The 10,272-nt window shown below is 42.2% G+C and overlaps 1 long non-coding RNA gene across 1 annotated transcript in view; it reads left to right on the top strand.

Moving 5' to 3' along the window:
• Nucleotides 1–9,850, top strand: part of LOC133224290 (uncharacterized) — a 67,948-nt gene extending 58,098 nt beyond the window's left edge. The window contains exon 4 of the long non-coding RNA XR_009728826.1: nt 9,647–9,850. This is a non-coding gene — a long non-coding RNA (uncharacterized LOC133224290). The remainder of the gene's footprint in view (nt 1–9,646) is intronic.
• The last annotated feature ends 422 nt before the right edge of the window (nt 9,851–10,272 follow it).

Raw genomic sequence — 10,272 nt, 5'->3', positions numbered from 1 at the left:
ACCTGTTTCAAGAACCTCTCAAACAGTTTATGTTTGTAAGAGAAGTGAGAACTGAAAACCACCTTATCTTCTAGGGTAAATATTTGGAAATATCGTTAATACATTATAGTAATGGGATAGTTATTAAGTGCTTTGGTATTTAGTGTCATATTATGATGAAAATCACTTGATAACAAATGAAAGCACTTCTATTGTAATTGCTATGGTTCTAGAGGATACACATGGTTATGCAGCATTAATTTTAAAGACTTACATGAATTTTTAAGCTTAGCAGATACAAACCTTTGGAGAATAGCCAGTGTTCTTGCATGTGCTATATACACTCTAAGGAGTATTTAACTAAATCTTTTGGACCTTGGTTGGAAGTAATTAACATTTCTTCTAAACTTTCAATAATTCATACTTTCTTTTTTTTCCAGTTACAGCTGCAGATTTGTTTAAAGTAAGCTCAAATGCTCTGTAGGTGCACGTGGCAGGGGGGAACATATGAAAATGATATACGTGCTCCAGAAGGTTGTAACATCTGAGAGTTAATAATCTACATGAATAACCAAACAATCGTGGATTGGACTGAATGACTACTAGGAGCAGAACTGCCACTGAAGCCAGTAAAAGTCCGATTTCTAAATCACATTCCAGGAAAGTGCTCCGTGTTGTATCTATCCATTAAGAAGAGCAATTGGGGTCACATGGGGGAAGGGCATCGTAGCTAGCTGGTGTAGCTTTAAGGGACATTTTGGGGGTGGGATTTGATTTTGTGATCCTTCAGATAAATTGTCTTGTGTCTACAGCATTCACAGGTTGTTCCTTAGGTCTTCAGTGTCCTATTTCCCAGCCGTGCCTTAAGACAGTCTCATACACAATGGCTTTTATTCTCTGATGTGTACAAGACCTAAAATTGTCGAATTTGGATGCTTATGATGAGGCAGGAATGGAGAGGAAAAGAGAGAGCCTGGATTATTTTAAGATGATGGTGGGCTCTGAGCCCATGCAGATCTGGGGCTGTATGTTGACAGCTCTGGACTTGTGATGCATGTAAAGAACTGATGTGTCAAGCTCACCTCACATGTGTGGATCAGTTGTGTTGCGGTGGTTGTCTGTCTCCCTGCTGCCTTTGATCTGTGGCCTAGACTGTTGATTAAAGAGGAGCAATACAGAATGGGGACTCAGAACCTGGGAAAAGCAGTCTGAAGGTCTTACCCATATAGGGCCCAGCTCTTAGTACATTTAGATTCATGTTTGCTGTGACATAGGGAGCACTAAAATAGACTGATTTCCTCAGGCAGCTGCTCTGTGGACTAGCTTTTATCCCATGGCACAGGGTGATTTGCCATGGGAGAGATGGCTGGAGCCTCTGCAATGACTGATCAGGTGGTGCTGGCCTCTGTTAGCCAGAGTGACTTGTGAGTGGGATGACCTGAGGAGAAACTGACAATGGAAAGCTCCAGACCCCCCAGGCAGGGGCTCTATGCTGGGGTGTCTGGAGTCTGGAGCAGGCAACTGCTGTGGGGGACGTGAGTGTCATGCCAAGGGCTCCCTGGGGAGGGGTAGTGGGATACTTTAGAGTGTTGAGGGTACCTCATGAGTGAGAAGTGCAGCCAGCTAAAAGATGCGCTGAAAATCTGAAAAACTCCGAGGAAAAGAGGCAGAAGAGGGGGAGGAAAATTCTTTGGGATCTGTAGTCTAGGTTTAGCTTTGGTATTAAACCAAAGTTTCCTGTTTCCTCAGAGATGTACCCTGAGGCAAGGGCCTAAAATAGAGTTGGGCGTGTTCCAGGCTCTTTATAGTGTTGTGAGTACATATCACACTATTCCCCTTCAGGAACCTTACTGTTAAAGACAAAAGCCTATTATGTTCCTGTATTCCCTGACAGTCAAAGTTTGTATTTCAGAAACAAACTCTTGGGGTTATAATCAAACAGCAACATTAATCTGCCCTGTTAGATGTGGGTAATTGATTGTACTAAGTAATTTTTTGTGGTCTGTTTTAAGGAAAACATGTGGTCCAGTCTTCAGTGAGTGGAACTGCTTTCTCTTACACTAGCTGAGTATCTCATGCATCTTCCCATCTTGGTTGCTTTTTTTAAACCAAAACCCCACAGTAGGGCCAGGAATTGTCCTCATTTGTGATGCCATGTCCAAATTTTGAGCATGAATGCTTTTCATGCATTATCAGGTTATCAGGAATTGTATTTTGGTGAGTAATTGGTGCAAGGTCTGTGACTTCTGTAGCTCTGTTAATTCATTGGGGAAATACAGCTGAAAGATGGTGACAAATGTGTCTGCAGATGCTTTGCTGTTTCTGTATGTATAGTGCTGGTTAACATGGGATGAGCAAAAGAGCAGAATGGTTGTCCATTTCTGTTCTGGTATGTAGCTTAGTTGTGCAATCATGTACTTATACAGTGTTCAGTTTTGTTTTCTTTAAAGAGGCTTTAATAATGCAAGGCACCTTAAGAAAATATATAATTGTGTGCAATTTGCTGCTTAAGTGTACACTGCTCTTCCCATTTGAACTGCTGCTACCTCCTGAAAGCAGGAGCAGAGACCGTGTCTTCTTTGAAAGTGTTTTTTCTCCTATGTGCAGAGTGGCAGAATGCATAAAGCTGGTCTTTGGGATATGCATATGCAAAGTGAAATCGTGTTGAAACCTATTTTGAAGGAAATTTATTACGGATGTTCTGTATATGGCTATTATTTCCTATTGTAGAACAGTCTCTTCAGCTTCCTCAGTAGACGGTCCTCTGCAGGCAGGTCCTCCCCTTGTTCTCCTTTGTTTCTGTAAGTGTGAAGCTGGGTTTTAGTAGCATCAGTTACTAAGAAGGAGGAAAATGACTGGTATAGCCGAACCCAGGACAGCTCTAACTTGAATTGTTCTGGAAAGGTGTTTTATATGATTATCTCATAGGATAATCAAGGAGGGTGAGAAAAGTACTGAATCAATCTGTGTTTTAGCTTTAAATTCTCACAGTGTCCAATCTTTCTTTTAAGAGCACCGCAAAATCAAAACTCTCATCAGTGTGCTGCAGATCATAGAGACTGTTTCACCTCATGCTATATGCAGCCTGCCATACCTATAGAGTAGGTATGATTCTTTGATCTGCTGTTTCTGAATGTTGCTTGCTCCTGATGTTTGCAACTGTCTGCAAAAATATGTATGTTGAATGCTCTGAAAGCTGCAACCCCCCCCGCCCCCAATCTTCTAAAAAAGCTGTGTGCTATTCTCCTGAATGTCTAAACTGTTCACCTTTACTTTATCCATGGATGTGAGGTTATTCTGATGCATTTGAAGAGAGCTGCAATTTAATCCAGTAAGTCAGGCTACTGCAGGAAGCACAGCATGTCTATTAAGTGGCGTGTTTTGCCGTGGGTTTGCACTGGGTTCAAGGCAGAGATTTTAATCTTCAGGATATCAAATGGCCCAGGCATCCTAATCTCCAAGATTTTGTCTCTCTTCCCTTATGCTGCAGACCAAAGAGAGCCACGGTTTGTTCCCAGCTCTGGGTCTCACGAAAGAGAAATATACCATGGTCAGAACATGCCTGTGCTGGAGTACCAGACTTGGGACGACCTTTTTTAATGAGACAGCATTCTTCCAGACTGTACTGTCCAATACAGTGCCACTTTAAATATGCCTGTAACGTAGCTGCTCAGTGGGTGAAGATGCTGGATTCAAAGAAGCCTATTTGTAAAAGCAGACATTTTGACTTTCAAATGTCATCCTTTCCTTTCTGTAAAATGGGCATGATGGCATTTCTTGAACTTTCATTACCCTTGAGGTCAGGTCTAATCTTAGAAAAAAACTTGAGGACAATAAGGTTTGCTTTTTTCTAGCATGTGGTTTAGGAGACCACTGTATTAGACTTCTGGGTTGAGGACAGCTCTTTGAGATAGCTGCCTTTGCTGGGTCATGATATGTAAGCTTCCTTGCTCAAGCATGCCAATTGCAAATCAAACACTATCTCCTGCTGGAGATACACATGCTCCTCCAAACGGAGACAACTGCTCTCATGCTAATGAATGGCTGCAGCTAATTTGTGTGACTTTCTGATGACGAGTCAAAACTGCAGTGACCCTGGTCATTGTGATCTGCTTTTTATATATACTGCTTTCTCCTCAAGTCTCAATTTTCTCTGCTAATTTACCACATCAAGGTGCAAAACTTGTGCCTTGCAGTTTTTCTGTTTTGAAGACCACTAAAAACATTCTGGTTTACAAATGTTAAATTTCCAGTAAAAACTCAGTACCCTCCTGAAGTGGCAACTCTTATGGTGAAAAACCACAAACCCATTTGACCGGGCCAGATGCTTTCATCTCCTCAGTTCAGCTGAGTAAATGATTCCTATGGTTCACTCCCACCCCCTTCCACTGCTTTATTTACTAACACACTAGTAGGATCCAAGATAGAGGGGTTAAAAGCTGGTTTCTCTGTTCTTTCTTAACTTTCTCTGAGGACATGACCCTTTCACATAAATGTGTTTTGCTTTCCCAAATTCTAGTCCCATTGTGGAGTGTATGGAGGCAGCAAATAAATGATACTTAAAAATGACATAATTACATTTTCAGTAAATACAAAATTATCTTGCTAGTGTTGTAATAAAAAGCCTATCCACCACCCACTCCCAGGAGAAAAGGCAAACCAACAGTGGATCAAATACTGACAAAATCCCAATAGTAAACAGTGTGAGTAATTAACGCTTTTGGTATCTGCTGAGGCAGTAAAACCTTGTATTGGCTTTGTAAAGAGTGTCTGTACTAGAAATCCATCCCTGCTTCCTTTTGGATTTGGGCGATGCAAATTCTTGCAGCAATGCAAATGATTTGCATCAAAGGTGACCATGTCCACCGAAGGAGGGAGGAGGGTGACTACAAACTGGATCCAGATCTATGCTAACTCTTTTTGAGGAGAACGTAACAAGCATGGGAAAAAGGTGATTCTGGGGATGCCTGGGAAGAAGGAATGGTGAAGTGCCTGGAAAAGTTGCTGTCTTACAGTTTCCCTTGATGGCCAGGCACTTGAAACTCCTCAGCTGGGGTGGGACAGAGTCCTGGAAAATACAGAGAACAGCCCCACTTCGACTGCTGTGGCATGGATGGCAAAATTGCATTTATTTGGTCTCATTCATGTCTCCTGTGAATGGTGATGGCGGGTGAGCAGTAGGATGAAGAGCAGAGCAGCTGCCCTGGCTTTCTGTACCTTGGAGGAAATTTGATTTGCCCTTTCCTAGTGATGCTTATCACCGGGAGCTCTCCTTTGGTCTTCTGTGGACTTTTGCCATCCCTTAGTTGTGCTTGAGACAAGAAGGGGGAGGCTTTTATTACGGGTGAACTGTCTGTTGTCTGTGGACCTTTCGCTGCTGGCCTGTCCCTAGCTGTAAGGCTTTTGGACAACAGCATCTGCTCCCAGGACTAGCACTGGGGAGAGGGCCAGGGTCACACTTAGGGTGTCCATTGGGATTGTGCTATGCCCACTTACTTACAGCAAAAAACCTAAATCTAGAAAGAGGAGCAGTTTTCATAGATATGTGAACAAGCAGGAAAATGCTAGTCTCATGTATCCTATTGAACTGATGGAGGGAATACTAGCTAGTTAAAATAGCCGCAGTCATGAGTACTTATGTAGAATAAAAAGAGCCATATACAGTAATGTCAAAGCAGCAAGAATGCAATTTTAATATAAGCTATTGCCAGTATGATGTGAAATTAATTTTTTTGTTGTTATATTAGGTGCCAAAGAATCCAAGGTCTCAGCCAGAGAACAGCCTGTTTGGTTTATATTTTTTCTTTTACAGAATTTGAAAAGAGAATGTTGTTCTGTTGGCATTGGAACAGCACAGGAAGAGTAGTAAGTGATTTAAGATGCTCTATAGGCCAGTACTCAGTGTTTCTCACTTACATAGACCGACATGTTTACTCTTGAGTTTCTGATTAATTATAATAATATTAGAGTTACATTCCATGTCTTTCAAAAAAACCCCAGTAAATTATCAAAGGGAGCACGTGTCTATACACAGGCAATTCACTGCTGCTAGTGTCAGAGCACGTGAGCTTATGTTATGGGTTTACACTCTCAGCAGTGATGAAAGGCATCGTAAAGGTAAGAGATTCAAGGCTCAGCAGCTAGGACTAGCAAACCCTGAGCAGATGATGCACTGGCCAAAGTGGAGCAAAAGCTTGCATTAAATGAAGTTGTAAGACTTTTGGCCCTTTGAATGTGGTGCTGTGCGGTACTGAAGGAGACAGGTAGACTGAATAAACCAGCAACTTTCTCATGAAGCAAGAGCTTTCTCCAGCCTCTCCATTATCTTCTCCCTCTGCTCTCTTTCTCCTCCTCTGGCTTGAAAGGAAAAAATGGTGTTTTCTCTTCTCTGAGCTAGCTGGAAAAACTGCAGCACATTAGTAGTCCTGGGATGTGGCAGTGGTGGCAGTAGAAGTTTCCTCTGGGCTGAGGTGCTGGAGACATTGTGCTAGCAAACCCAGATGACACTAAGAGGAACGAGCCTCTTCAGAGTCCTAGCGGACTTGCATTGCATCTTAAATGCATGCCTAGTAATGAATGTGCTGTGGAGGAGACTTGAACATCTGGTCACTTAATTCTAGTATTTCTTAATTTATAAGGATATGAAAATTTGAACATGATATTTGAGATAAAGTTACCAATCTGATAAGACTGTTGTTCCCCGTGAGTGAACATCATTCTTGTGAATATGGGACAGAACTATTACTGTATCAGCTATGCCTGTAGCGCATTAGCAATGTACATTTCTGAGCTGGAAATATACTTCATTTATGACTTAAAACTTGGTGTGTGAGTGTCCCAAACTCTCTGCTGTGGCCTCTCAGAAAATTGCAGAAGTACTACATATTGAGGAAAGACCTTTCTCCACAAATATTCTGTATATGCAGTTTGAAGAGCAGCTGACTTCTTATTTTAAGAGTCGCCACCTTTGGCAGACAAACTGTTTCATGTGTTACTGTCTGGTGTATGAATGTGCTTTCTGGGGTGCCATTTCCCTGTGAGGGCAGAGTTGAAAAAAGGCAGGTTGTCTCCAGTGTGGTCAGTACCAAGTTGCATCTCAGCTGGGAAAACCTCTCAAAGTCTTCACAGAACTTGAAAACAAATTAGACTGATGCCACAATAAATGTCTGCTTTTAAAGACTTTTTAATGAGAAGAGGATGAGCCTGCTAATGAACATGAGCAGCACTAACTCTTGGTGGTCCTGACCAAGGAAACAACATCCACTCAATGTCTACTTTTATTTGTCTTTAAAAGCAGACCAAATGCATTGTACTCCTGCTTTTATTTAAAACTACCTCCCTGCCTATCTGTCAGCTGGGATGTAGGCTATGTTTTCAGGAAGATGACATGATGCCAGCGCTTTAACTGTGACCAAAGCCAGTATGCATTTGTCTGTGGGATGCTGGCAGGTGCCTCAAGGAGATGCCATGTTTTCAGGCAGCTGAGGCTGCTTGAGGTACTTACCGTGACTTGCCCTATTGCAAGGTCCCAAGAGAGCACTGAGATTACTCACTTACCAGCCTCTGTCTCCTGTGTGCTGGTGGCATGTCTCTCCAGCTCCTGATCAGTGAGGGTGGCAGCAATGGCCTGAGAGAAGCTCTTTGATCTCTTTGTTCTTCCAGAAGATCAGACATCCCAAGGCATCTTGTTACCTATATGAGCCGTGAGGCCCAAATGAGACAGATGCTTGCTGTGGAAGGAGGCCCTTTAAGGCAAAAGGTGCATGGTATGGGGGTTTGGCTCAAAATCCCCTCTCCTGCTGGCTGTGGGCCAGCTTCCCGTAGTTCTGTCCAGCTTTCCAGCATGGCCAGCAGCCCCTCCTGCCTGGCAGCAGGGATGGGGGGAGGACACCACGCTGGTGTCGCTGGTACAGCAAGGTGACCTCATGAGGACTTTGAAGGAGGAGGACTTAAACGCACAAAGGATTAAAAGTTAGCCATGTGATTCAGTGGGGTCCTGAAGAGACATCAACCCTGAACTGGCTCCTTAAGGTGCTGCTCTCAGGTTTTTTGTTCCTTCTGTGAAACACAAAGAAATAGAGAAATTAAGGTTTACTGTGGCAGTTTGGAGTCAGATGAGCGCCATCATCCTGGGACACACAGCCAAGCTGTTGGCCCTTATTTCTGCAATTATTACCCCTAAGAATGCAGTGTTTAATTCCTTCCCCCCTTTTCTGTCCTTTTTTCTTTATTGTTTTCTCTTGGAGACTAAAGGGCTGTTCATTAATGCTTACCAAGACCCTGAGTGTTCTTGGAGAAAAGTCCTTTGGAAAGTGCCACATTAGATAATCGTGTGTGTGTTTTGAGTTGCTGCATAGTGCCATGCTTGCTCAAATACTGTGCAGCCAGACAAGAATGTCAGCCATGGGAGGAGCCTTTTGCATCAGTAAATTTTATCTGAAGAAAAGCTACTGTTTTCAGGGCAGAAAAGCATGTTATTCCTCCATCTTTGTCCCATAACAAAATTACAGACAACTAGAAAAGAGAATCCTGTTAATCAGAATAGTCAATTGGGGAATCACTAGCTCTGGTTTTAAACACTATTTGTAATTTGCTTTAGGGTCTGTAGCCTAATTCTTTCCTTTGAGTTAATTAAAATACATTTGGATGTGACAGACATTTCCAAACCTTCCTGCAATTCAGGAGGAAGGGCAGGTTTTTTGTCATCCTCCATCAAGTACAGAGGCTCTGAACACAGAAGAATTTCACTACAATGCTGCAAGGTTGTTTACCTTAGCTCCTTCACAAAAGATAATCCAACAAATTACATTAATTATAAACCAATATGTTCTGTTCAATTCCCACATGAGCCAAACCTGGGTATGAGCATCTGCTCTTATTTTCTGAGCTGGGTTTTGAGGACAAGACTCACAACAATGCTCAATCCATAATTAACAGAAAAATTAAAGATGCAACATCCCTTGCATCCTGCTTTTTGAAGCAGCATGTTTAAAAATATACATGCACTGTCCTGGCAGTTTTTATTCAACATAAAAAAAAACAATACTCTATTGTTACCCTGGTGTGTTTTTGTTTGTTTAAAATATTTACATTTATGTTAGGCTTAAAATAAACATGTAAATACTTTCCATAAGAAAAAAAAAAAAAAGAGATTCATAATTCCCTCTTGTGCTACATTTTTTTTCTTTTCAATTGTTTCTCTCCCTCCCCCCCAAAGATGACCTCTTTTCATAAAATGTGGTTTATTCTGCATTAAGCATATTGTTTTCTTTATGAAAAAAGGACTGGTTGGGCTTCTTCTCATTTTATTTTTTTAAGTGGCATATTTTTTCAGTTTCATTTCATAACAGGAAACAAAAGAGAACGTGATTGTTTGACCTGGTTACCAAAGAAATTTTTGGCTAATAAAAATCCCATTAGCATGATGCCAAGTTCTTCTAGTTGTTTATGGTAAGCATGCCTATACAATTATGCTCCATTTGCATGTGGAAGGAGTGGAGGAAAGAGAGCTTTTGTGGTCTAGGCACTAGGCTGGCACTTGAGATAAGAGATCAGTTCCCAGCTGTGCAGCAGACTGACTTTGAACAGACAGCAAATTTCCATGGCTTACTATTGCAGAACGGATTAATAACACTTCTTTCCCCCATCTTCCATTTTGTTCCTGTAGGAAACTGAACTCCTGAAGGCTGCTTGCCCTGGTGTGCAGCACTTGGTCTGCTGTGGGGCCCTACCAAGGGGGATAGCTGCGTTGCCTTCACCTGAGACTCCTGTAGGAGCAGAACTAACTTCCTAACTCACTGTGCTTAACAGAGCTCATGCAACATAAAAGGAATAAAAAATTATATGGTTGCTACTATCCATTCCTGTTTCAGGGAGGAAGATCTGAATTTCTTGATAATGAAGGTCTTTCCTTTGTTCCCCCTATCCCTTGGGTTTGCCCATGGCCATGTCTGATGGTGCTGACAGCCCCGTGGCTCCTAGCTGCTGTGGAGCAGCCTGTTGGCCTGCCCTAGATGTGGTCTTGCCCATCCTGCCAGGAGATGTCCTCCTTGCTGGGAACCCCCGTGTTGCTGCTGGAGACAAGGATATGGTTGCTGTCCCATTGTAGTCACACTTCTTGTACCACTGTGCTGTGCGGCAGCCTCTGTAGGCTTGCTGGATTTCCTGCATTTCACGCAAGTCTTGTTTTAATGAATAAGTAATTGACAAGAAAACAATAGAAATTTATTAACTACAGGAGTGAAAAAATAACACGGAAAAGCTGAACATGTTGGGAAACACTTCTGCAAAGAG

Source organism: Neopsephotus bourkii, unplaced genomic scaffold (genome assembly GCF_033783945.1).
Source record: "Neopsephotus bourkii isolate Nb327-2 ecotype Australia unplaced genomic scaffold, CSIRO-AGI_Nbou_v1 NB_196, whole genome shotgun sequence".
NCBI lineage: Eukaryota > Metazoa > Chordata > Aves > Psittaciformes > Psittacidae > Neopsephotus > Neopsephotus bourkii.
Note: the sequence above shows the minus strand (reverse complement) of the source record. Positions and strands in the feature narration are given on the sequence as shown.